Source organism: Alexandromys fortis, unplaced genomic scaffold (assembly GCF_014885135.2).
Source record: "Alexandromys fortis isolate MF-2015 unplaced genomic scaffold, M_Fortis_MF-2015_v1.1 scaffold_206, whole genome shotgun sequence".
NCBI classification, from domain to species: Eukaryota; Metazoa; Chordata; class Mammalia; order Rodentia; family Cricetidae; genus Alexandromys; species Alexandromys fortis.
In genome coordinates, this window is record NW_026068097.1 from 1,259,743 (window position 1) to 1,270,977 (window position 11,235).

General features: G+C 40.0%; 1 pseudogene; it reads left to right on the forward strand.

The window, feature by feature from the left end:
• Positions 1-9,285: 9,285 nt before the first annotated feature.
• Positions 9,286-10,954, forward strand: LOC126489378 (voltage-dependent anion-selective channel protein 1-like; annotated as a pseudogene).
• The last annotated feature ends 281 nt before the right edge of the window (positions 10,955-11,235 follow it).

Below are 11,235 nucleotides of genomic sequence, written 5' to 3' on the forward strand. Positions count from 1 at the left end.
TCTCTCTGTGTGTGTGTGTGTGTGTGAGAGAGAGAGAGAGAGAGAGAGAGAGAGAGAGAGAGAGATTTGTGTGTCATGAAAGGAGAAAATGTTGTGGACCAAAGAGGTTGATGGGAGGAAAGGTAGTGGGAAAGGTGAATATTAGTAAGATACAATAATATGTGTGCATGAAATGTCATTATTTTATAAATATTTAATAAAAAAGAAAAATGTGTTGTCCTAACAAATCAAATTATTACATTCACTAGTGCAGTGCAATTCACAAACCCCACACACCTTCAGAATCATGCTAAGTAAGTTTTTAACGGTATAATTACACACTTATATTCTTTGCAGCAATAAGAAAAGCTGCCAGTAATAAATTGGAGAAAGTAAGTGGGTGAAAAAGAACTTCATTTCTCAAATGGGTGACCTGTAAAGCAGGTATAGAATTGTTAGGGAAAAACATTTGGCCAGTCACTATGAAGGCCACAGAGTCCTGGGACCCTATTTTGTACACTGATTTCTGAATAAATGATTTTAAGGCAATTTGAGAGAGATATAATCAAAGCAAATAATACTTAAATCTTAAACGTTTGCTGTGGTACAATGGAAGAAAGGGGAAAGAGACTTTTTTATGGCTTAATAAAGTATATTTTTAATGACCATGACTAGAAAAAAAAGGGGAGGGAAGCAGGAGAACTGACAAAATACTGTGGAGAAAGTGAGAAGTGGTCCGAGGGTGGCAGAGCAAATGAGAGCATCCTCATTTTAGAAGCATATGTAGTTAGGAAGCCTTAATAGACATCCAAAAGATAAATGATGAAAATGAAGTAACTCATAGCAGTTCCTTTGCATCTGTCCTTTCCTTTCATTGTCATAGTGGTCTTAAGTGAAGATATTCCTACTTTTATTCTCACACAAGGAAACCAAAGCTGCGATTGTTTAATAAATTGCTCACAGACCCACAGCTGATGAAGAGAGGAGCTAAGGGTTGAACCTGGGCTTTGTGACTGTTGCTAAAATTCCTTTTTAGTGGGAAGACTAAGGAACATCTGTCCCTTCTCCTAAGGTCTCAATGAGAAACTGAGGCCTGATTCTGACACACTTCACTCTGAAGAATCACAATGTCTATTGACTTTTCTTACAGAGCCTTGGTGATGGGTTACTTAAAGGGGTGTGGATACTCCTCTCCCAGCTATGGCTGCACCCAGCCAAGACTCCCCCAGCCTCTATAGACTCTATCCCCTCTCTCAGGCCATATGCAGCAGTACCTGGTAGTAGGTATCAGCTAGATACTCACATGAATATCCTATGTCCTACTGAACTCCCTCATGAGAAATATAAACTTCCAGCAAGCCTAGCTCGTATGATCTTTTGCAGGGTGGCAGACATAGCTGACCATCATTTCTGCCTGTTCTTCGCAATGTTGCCAAAGTATGGAAAGTACTAGTTTTCTGAGCAAAGATAGCAGAGAGTCCTAGAGAAAAACGTTCACTAGGAGATTTCAGGGTGTGTGTCAAAAACTCAAAAAGATACATATGGAAGAATTTGAGACTACTTCATGATGGTAACTGAAAAATATTAAAAGTCATATAAGAAATAAACATGGTTCCTGCCTCATACCATACAAATTATTCTGAGGACCGAGACTTTATGGTCAAAAGTGGAGTTTATCCAAGCATGACAACAAATGTTGCTAGCCCCAATACTTGATGAGCTGAGGCCAGTATATGCTACATAGCAAGACCCCATCTCAAATCAAATCAAATCAAATCCAGATTAGATGAAGAGAGGCTAAATAGCCTGTGTTCGCAGATGGCCCAATTAGATTTACAGAAAGCTTGAGCATTTCACACAATCTATTAAAAAAATAACCAGTTCAATAATTTTGCAGGACACAGAATCCCATTCATAATAAAAACAAAATCAGTATCCAAAAATAAGTTGAAGCAACAAAGTAGAAGATATGTACACTGAAAACAATAAGACATTTATGAAAGCAACTAAAGAAGATTCAAGTAAATGAAAAGAAATCTTAAGCTGTTTCAATGGATATAGAAAGATAATAGAACCTATGCATCCCACCATTAAAACAGAAAATTTTCTCATAAAAATTAATATTCTAGTTGCATTATGAGGTACATATTGTTTGGCCATTTTTGTTTTTCTTTTGTTTGCTTATTTGGTTGGTTGGTTGGTTTCAGTTTTCTGAGAGAAGGTCTTTTATATATTTTTTCTTACACTCACATCTTTTTTTTTGGGGGGGGGTGTTGAGACAGGGTTTCTCTGTAGCTTTTAAGCCTGTCCTGGAACTCACTCTGTAGACCAGGTTGGCCTCGAACTCACAGAGATTCTTCTGTCTCTGCCTCCCGAATGCAGGGATTAAAGGTGTGCATCACCACCACCCAGCACACTCCCATTTTTAATATCTATATTTAAACAACCTGTTTTATTGTATCTATTCAATTTTATCACAATGTATAATATTATACAAGACTTTATAAGCTTCTTTCTAAATAACACAAATATAAATTTGTATAATTTAAGTATAGAATTATGGAAGAAACGAATTAGTTCATATGTATGAAAAAGTCATCAGGAAACCTCTCAGTTTATAAGTCAATTTTGACAAAAAAGCTAGAGTAATCAAGTGATGGATATGATCATTTGTTCCAGTACTGACATGTCGTAGTGAAACCCTTACTATGGGAATTTCCATATGCTAATAAAGTAGAGGAGACTAGTCCTTAAGGTAAGAAAAATATTCTTAGTCAAATGGCTAAAAGTACTGATCATAGAGGAAAGGTGGTAATTTTGACTATGCTAACATTAAAATCAGAATTTCTTATAAATTACTACTGCATACCACTTTGAAAAATAATTTGATGTGTACTGATAAAGTGAAAGATTGGTATAGCCAAAACTCAGAAGACAGATTCTTAGATATGAGTAAATTACGACATATATAATATACACATAGCCATATTATTTGTAATAGCAAAAGACAAACTTAAGAAGTCTGGAAATAATCCACATTCCCAGAAACAGAATAAAAAGTAAGTGGTTAGCTATACATTGAGATATTTAGTAACAGTGAAAAGTAATAACTGCCAAGTATCAACAACAAGAATTAGTTTGAATGAACATAGCATGATGAATAATGAAGAGCAAAATCTGAAGATACTATTTGATAATTATATCCTTATTATAAGAAATAAAATAAGGCAAAGTTCATATTGTTAAGAAGTAAATGTATACAAGAATAAAACGTTGAAATGTAAATCAAGTGTAATAAAATCTTATGGTGATGGTTTAATCTTATAAGAGAGCCTGAAGGAAGGTGGTGGATGTTGGAGCAGCACCCAGAGGAAGGTCCTGGAAAATTCTTAGTTGGATGGTGGGGGGGGGTCATCAATGTTTATTATACACTTAAAAGTAATAAATGTGACAGTCACCTCTGCCTTGTATACTTCAGAGGGCCAACCTGATGATCCTATTGAAAAAAGTACAAAAAGATTCTAAATGGTCATGGAGACTTATGTTTATTTAACATGATGAGTACAATCTGTGGGCTGCAAAGGAGGAGAGAGCTCAGAATTTTCAATACTGATTTCTCACCTACAACCCAAATATAACCAGATTATGTTTTTTTTCAATCCATTGTGTTTCCCATAATATAACATTTCATGTATAATAGCAAACAAGATCAACTCTCTGCAGTTAGAGATGCTAACATCATTCCAAGGGGTAATCACATTTCTGCCGAGAAGGAAAAACTTGATGGACAGTATCTACGACAGATGTGCTGAGGACACTGTCTTATGGCTACCTGGGTAATGGTTTGGCATTTAATTAGATGAACAGAAAGCATCTTTCTCCTTTCTCCTTTTCTTTTGCTAATTCAAAACATACTGGAAAGGGAAATTTAATAAACAAAATATACAGTTGAATGTACTCGAGGGATGCTTCATTTACTCACAATGATGAGAATGAAGTCTTACTTGGATGTCAACTTTTCATGTAACTTATAAAGCCCTTTGCAGCCTCCAAAACACTTCAAAAACCATTTTAATTCATTTTATAAAATCTTACAATATGGTTTACAAATGTGTCTGTTATTTATACAGTAATATTCCAAGTCGCACCTTTCTGCAACAACTTAGATTCATCATTAGGAAATAGAAATTTTTGAATGGGCAGAAACACAGGACTGCTGTTAGACCTATTTGTCCATGTTCCCAATGGTTGCAAGGCAGTTGTTGAACCTTTGTGTCAGCTTTGATTAGATTTTCTAACTTTCTTCAGATCGGTCCACTAGCCACCTCAGCTCTCAGGAAACAAAAGGTCTAGCCTCATTTATTAGGTTATCAATTATATAAGCCTCTGTGGGTGGACTAACAGGTGAAAAACTGAGACTACAGAAGAGACCCAGGTAAGGGCTGTATTGTTAGATTCACCTCAACAGCAGGAAGAGGTGTGTGCCCTTGTACCAAGCACAGAGTTATGTGCAAGAGCAGCCATGCACACTATGTTCCATGAGCATTCCAAGGAGAGATAAATTACTTAAACCTGTGAGTCAGGAAAGGTCTTTTAAAAGTACGTTTAACATGGGTATTGGAAAATATGAGGATTGGAAACATGGAGATGGAGGCAAGGCAATTCATTGCAAACAAAAAGATAAGCACAAGCAAAATCCCAAACCATAACACACCATAATAGCTGCTCAATAAATAATTGCTTCAAAATCTGAACGAAGGTACACAGGATAAACAGTAGAGTATATTGAGAGGATTGCAAGAAATTCTCACTAGTTGAAGTAAAAAGAAAATAAACTTGAAAAACAAATTGGATTAGACCATAGATGTCCTTGAAATGGTGGACAGTCCAGGTGGTGGTGGCACACACCTTTAATCCCAGCACTCAAGAGGCAGAGGCAAGAGAATCTGAGTTTGAGGCTAGTTTGGTCTATGGAGTGAGTTTGAGGACATCCAGGACTACAAAGAAAAGCCCTGACTCATTTAAACAAAAAAAAAGTAAAAAGAAAAGAATAAAAAAAAAAAACAAAGAAAAGGAGAACTAAAAAACTGACCTTTTCCTAGGAACTAGAGGATTGATGTTTGGGAACAAAAATCTGACAATCACATTTTTTTTTTCAAGAAATTGGCACTGAGTTTTTTGTTTTCTTATTTTGTTTTCTGGGTTTTTTTTTTTTTTGTTGTTGGTTGGTTGGTTTTTGGTTTTGGTGTAGTCCTGATTGTCATGGAACTCAATCTGTAGTCTAGACTGACCTCAAACTCTCAGAGATCCACCTGCCTCTGCCTCCCAAGTGCTGGGATTAAAGGTAAGTACTACTACTGCCCAGCTGGCACTGAGTTCTTAGTAACAGTAAGGCACCATTCTAGTTTGGTTTCTATTGCCATGACAAAACCATCTTGGGGGAAAGGGATTATTTTGACTTGCATCCTACAATCTATCAGCCGGGGAAGTTGGGTCAGAAACTGGAGGCAGAAACCTGGTGGTAGGAGCTGATGCAGAGGCCATAGAGAAGAGCTGCTTACTGTCTTGCTCCCCATGGTGTTTTATCACAGCAATAGAAAGAAGCTAAGAGGAGGGAAGGGAAATGTGGTTGGTATATAAAATGTATAAAAATTAATAGAAACACTTTTAAAGATGAAACACAAAATAAGAAAAGAGGACCATATCACCAAAACCCACTGGAGGATAAAGAAGAATATCATGAGACCACAGGAAAGAGTACTCATTCTATGGAGAGAATCAGGAAAGATTCAAAGAGAGATTTGACACATGGACAAGAGGAAGACGTGTCATCATGCTGAGGGTGCAGTGGGGTCAGTAAACAATAAAAAGCCACTAGTGGCTATATAACTTCAAGTAGCTCAGTCAGACCAAGGGATTGATAGAGGCAGTGAAGGAGAGAGAAATGGAGTGGGGGGTAAGAACAAGGGCAAACATTTAGGAAGGCAGCGAGCTGTGGTGTTGATATTTTTCCTGTTGGCAGTGGGTAGCAAATGGAGTAAGTTGTTCAGAGAGACAGAGTTCATGATCAAGAAAGGAGAATTCTCTGGGATGAACCTCAGCATTGTTGACTTCAAGTGCTGCTAATTTCCCTTTCTGTTCCCCACTATGGCACTCTGATGCTGTCTCAGCTGGGCTTCTGACTGGGAGAACAACTTTTTATTCATAATTCTATCCTTAATACTTGAATCTGCCTTCAAGAATTCAAATGCCAGGCTTTCTATATCAATGTCTTAATTTGCTTCTTTGACTTTACATTAGAGTCCAGATCCATTTGTGACAGGCTACTGAGCTGTGGCTGTCCCTCAGTTGACCATTTGGAAGTCTGAAGAAAAATGGGTGAAAAGTTAATGTGCATCAGTTGTCCTAAGATTTCCCAGAGCTCTGGCACATATTATGAGGCTTTGTGGGCACCTACATCTTAAGTAGCAGAGAGAACTGTAAAGTAGCAAACACTTTCAAACCTTGAGAATCTGTTACAGTTAATGTCACAGTGAAATTACAAATGACACAGAAGACATCAGCCCTAGGAAGACACACTGAGGAACACAGGATTAGACCATAGGGAATGCCCACAAGAGCCAGTGAGGTCATGGCCAATGTTACTGCCAGCCTGAAAAACCAGGATCACTAATCAGTACCTGGGATGCTCTGCTCTAAGTGATCAATGTGAGGCTGAGTGACCCAAGATAAAGGCATCACCACGACTGTGATCCAGTGAAAGCATCTGCATCATCAAAGAGAGAAGAGAGACCCAGCGTGGGGTCAGAGAGCCCACCAAGGGCACTGGTACTAGAGGTGTAGAAGGGTGTGGTGATGAATGAGAGCCTGGACCGGCAGCCACAAGCTCCAATGCCAGTGCATTCCTGTCGCATGTGCATGGAAACAAACAGATGGTGGCTTCCAACAGCCTGGGCCAGGAAGAAGAAGTTACCTTTCCCCTGTGGCAGGTGGAATTTTGAAGATGATTTATTGGAATTCTTCCCAAAGGAGGAGCTACCCGAATAACCCAGTAAACCCATACTGCAGCGATGTGATATCACAGTTTCCTTTAAGAAGTCAACTCTGTGGAGATGCTCACAGAGGTGATTTGTTGTAGTTGGAAAGACAAAGACATTTTCCAAATTTTATTCTGAGAAGCAGAATACATTAGTGCTGAGCAGGAACTTAAAGCAAATACTGCAAGTTTTCTCTGATAGGAAAGCCTTGATTATAAGATTTGTGTGTGTGTGTGTGTGTGTGTGTGTGTGTGTGTGTGTGTGTACATTGATGGAGGTGGGTCTTGTATCTTATCTGTTGTTTTCATTGGTTAATTAATAAAGAAAACTGCTTGGCCTGATAGGACAGAAAATTAGGTAGGCTGAGTAGACAGAATAGAATCCTGGGAGAAAGAAGCCGAGTCAGGCAGTCGTCATGATTCTCCCATTCCAGACAGATGCAGGTTAAGATCTTTCCTGGTAAGCCACCTTGTGATGTTACACAGATTATTAGAAATGGGTTAGATCAATATGTAAGAGCCAGTCAATAAGAGGCTGGAACTAATGGGCCAGGCAGTGTTCAAAAGAATACAATTTCCGTGTAATTATTTTAGGTAAAACTAGCCGGGTGGCGGTACACAGCCCGCTGCTCCACACAACAGTACATAGATGATGAAACTAGAAAGGGATCATGATAAGGGAAAAGAGGGATTGGTGTGAGAAGGTAATAAAAAGCATGGGGTGTAGAAGCAGGAGGGGGTGACTGGGGAGATAAATGGACCATTCAGAAAGGGGGGTGTCCATTTAGCAGAATAATAGTCATAGCTTTTCCTCTAGGCTCTATGACCTAGCCAGTCACCAGTTTGGTATCTAGTTCATAGTATCAGACATGGGTTCCCTTTTGTGAAGAGGGCCTTAAATCTTGTTAGAAAGTAGTTGGTTACTTCCATGATGTTAATACCACTACCGAACCATAGCCAGTTTTTCTTGTAACTTTAAGAATTCATAGCTTGGTAAGACTGGTGATTATTTTCTCCTCCCGTCATGTACATAGCACCTTCCAGCACTATGAAAGCTAACCAGTTGGGATGGAACTCTCAGAATAATACCAGCTCGATTTCTTCATGTCATATGACTCAAGTACATGGTGTCTTCAGCAAAAAGGCTTACTATCAAGTTCTTGGGGGATAACCAAGAGCAATGGCAATAACCTATAATGTTTGGATGGAGTCTTTGAGAACTTACTGAGCAACAACTCAAAGGCTGTAGTTCCTAAGAGAGGCAGTATCCTGCCCCTCATTACATGGTAACCTCTTTTGAATTTTTACATATGTGTTTGTATAAATTTTCAGAAGCCTCTACAGTAGTAGATTTGCTTATGGCATTTTATAAAGGTATTTAGTGATAGTTATACCTCCTGTAATTCCTTCTCTACTCTTCATCTTCCACCCCTTCCATCTTTAACCTTTCCTTATTTTTATCTTCATTCTATTCTCCTTTCTTGAAATCTCCCTACAGCTTCTCAATAGTTTCCTGACTCCTATAGGTACTCATTTTAAATGCACATATCTAAAGATTCAAATATACACCCATATATGATAGAGATTATGTGGAGTTGGTCTTTCTGGGTCTGGGTTACCTCACTCAGAATGATTTAAGTAGATGGAGATTCATACAGAACCCACACTGATCAATGTATGTAGAATGGGACACTGTGGAGTGCATAGTTATAAATGGGACATGTGTGTCACACCTCCTTCTTCCAAGTCTTGAGCATCATCTTAGAAGAAAAAGCTAAAAAACTATAAGAGTCAAAGGTATTGGATACCTGTAGCAAAACAGTAGTTGCCTAACACAACAGGACTTTGGCAATATGAACTCACAGTAGCTGTAACTTGATGCACAAGATCAAGACAACCAAAACTTTTAGCATGGATGGAAGAAGGTTCATGAAGTCCCACCACTAACTGAAGAGCTATTAGAAACTTGCAGCATTTGGGAGAGGGTAACTCAATTTTTGTCAAAGAATCAGCCCCTAGGAGGTTATTGATTCTCCTGTAGACAATCCTACACCCTTACACATATAGGCAGCACTAGATGGATTCAGTGAGAGATGAAGAAGGAGGAGGAGGAGGAGGAGAAAGGTAGGAAGGGAGGGAGGGAGGGAGAGAGAGAGAGAGAGAGAGAGAGAGAGAGAGAGAGAGGTAGCAGAAAAAGAGGAAGAGAAGCAGGAGGAGAGGAGGCGGGGAGAGAAAGAGAGAGCACATAAAGTTAGAAGAAAAAAGCCCGCTCCCTGCGCTCGCTGCCTCCTCGCCGCAGCCCCCACCATAGCTGTCGCTGCTCCAGCCGTCACCACCTCCGAGAAGATGGCTGTGCCTCCCACATATGCTGATCTTGGCAAGTCTGCCAGGGATGTCTTCACCAAGGGCTATGGCTTTGGCTTAATAAAACTTGATTTGAAAACAAAGTCGGAGAATGGATTGGAATTTACCAGGTCAGGCTCCGCCAACACAGAGACCACCAAAGTGAACGGCAGTCTGGAAACCAAGTATCGATGTACTGAGTACGGCCTGACGTTTACAGATAAGTGGAACACAAACAACATCCTGGGTACCGAGATCACTGTGGAAGACCAGCTCGCGCGTGGGCTGAAGATGACCTGTGACTCATCCTTCTTACCTAACACTGGGGAAAAAATGCTAAAATCAAGACAGGGTACAAGAGGGAATATATCAACCTGGGCTGTGATGTGGACTTTGACATCGTTGGGCCCTCGATCCTGGGTGCCCTGGTACTTGGCTATGAGGGCTGGCTCGTTGGCTACCAAATGAATTTTGAGACTTCCAAGTCCCGAGTGACCCAGAGCAACTTTGCAGTTGGCTACAAGACAGATGAATTCCAGCTTCATACTAATGTGACTGGTGGGACGGAGTTTGGTGGCTCCATCTACCAGAAGGTGAACAAGAAGTTGGAGACTGCTGCCAATCTCGCCTGGACAGCGGGGAACAGTAACACTGGCTTTGGGATAGCAGCCAAGTACCAGGTCGACCCTGTTGCCTGCTTTTCAGTCAAAGTGAACAACTCTAGCCTGATCGGCTTAGGGTACATTCAGACTCTCAAGCCAGGTATCAAGCTGACGCTGTCAGCTCTGCTGGATGGCAAGAACATCAAGGCGGGTGGCCACAAGCTTGGTCTAGGACTAGAATTTCAAGCATAAATGAATATTGTACAATTGTTCATTTTAAACTATTTTGCAGTATAGCTACCTTCAGAATTTAGTGAACCTTTTAATGTTGTACATTGGGGGATGCGAGAATCGATAAATACCACGTTAGATCTCCAGGTTAAGGATGACTCGGCTTTCCTGTGTTTACCATTTCAGAGGTACAGCAGACACCCCATTCCTGAAAGGGTCCTTTTAGCTGTAAACGTGGGCTGGGAAGGAGACCCTCTAGAGATGCCAGGCCACGAGTGGAAGCACGGGATATGCGGGCCCTTTGTAAATCTGTATCGAGTCCACAGGTGAAATTGTGACTTCCTGAGCAACCTTGGTGTCTTGATCCTAACTGCTGAGAAGCGTGTGCACACACACCTGTGTGAGAGGGCCTTTCCCAGACAGATCTCCGTGGCCTCTTCCCATCCTTGCCCGGTTACCTGTTTTACACCAAAAGCACTCTTCTGGTTAGCTATTCCTTTGTGCCATTTTAGGGTGGAGAGAGTGGGCCAATGGAGCCGTCATTTAGTACTTCATTCTTCCTTGTGTTGTGGCATGGTTTTTTTCTTTTTTTCCTTTTTTCTTTTCTCTCTCTCTCTCTCTCTCTCTCTCTCTCTCTCTCTCTCACCATTGCACTAGAGTATGAGACAGCTTTAAGATGGGCAGGTGATTGTGGTCACCATGACAACACTAGGGATCTAAAGTGACCTGTTAAAGCCACACCACTCTTTTTTTAGCAGTTTAATGGGTACATTAGGGAGTCTTCTATTTTGTGTGGAATTAGCTCCTCCCTAAATGCTGTAATTAACATCACTTAATATAAAATTTGAATAAAATATTGAAAAAAAAAGTTAGAAGAAAAAAGCTTTGGTACAGATAGGGGAAGAAATTACAGGGAGGAAATTGGGGATGGACTTGATCAAATCACATTACATTCATATATGAAATTCTTTTTCTTTGTTTGTTTTGTTTTTGAAACATAGTTTGTCTGCATAGCCCTGGCTGTCCTGTAACTTGTGCTGTAGA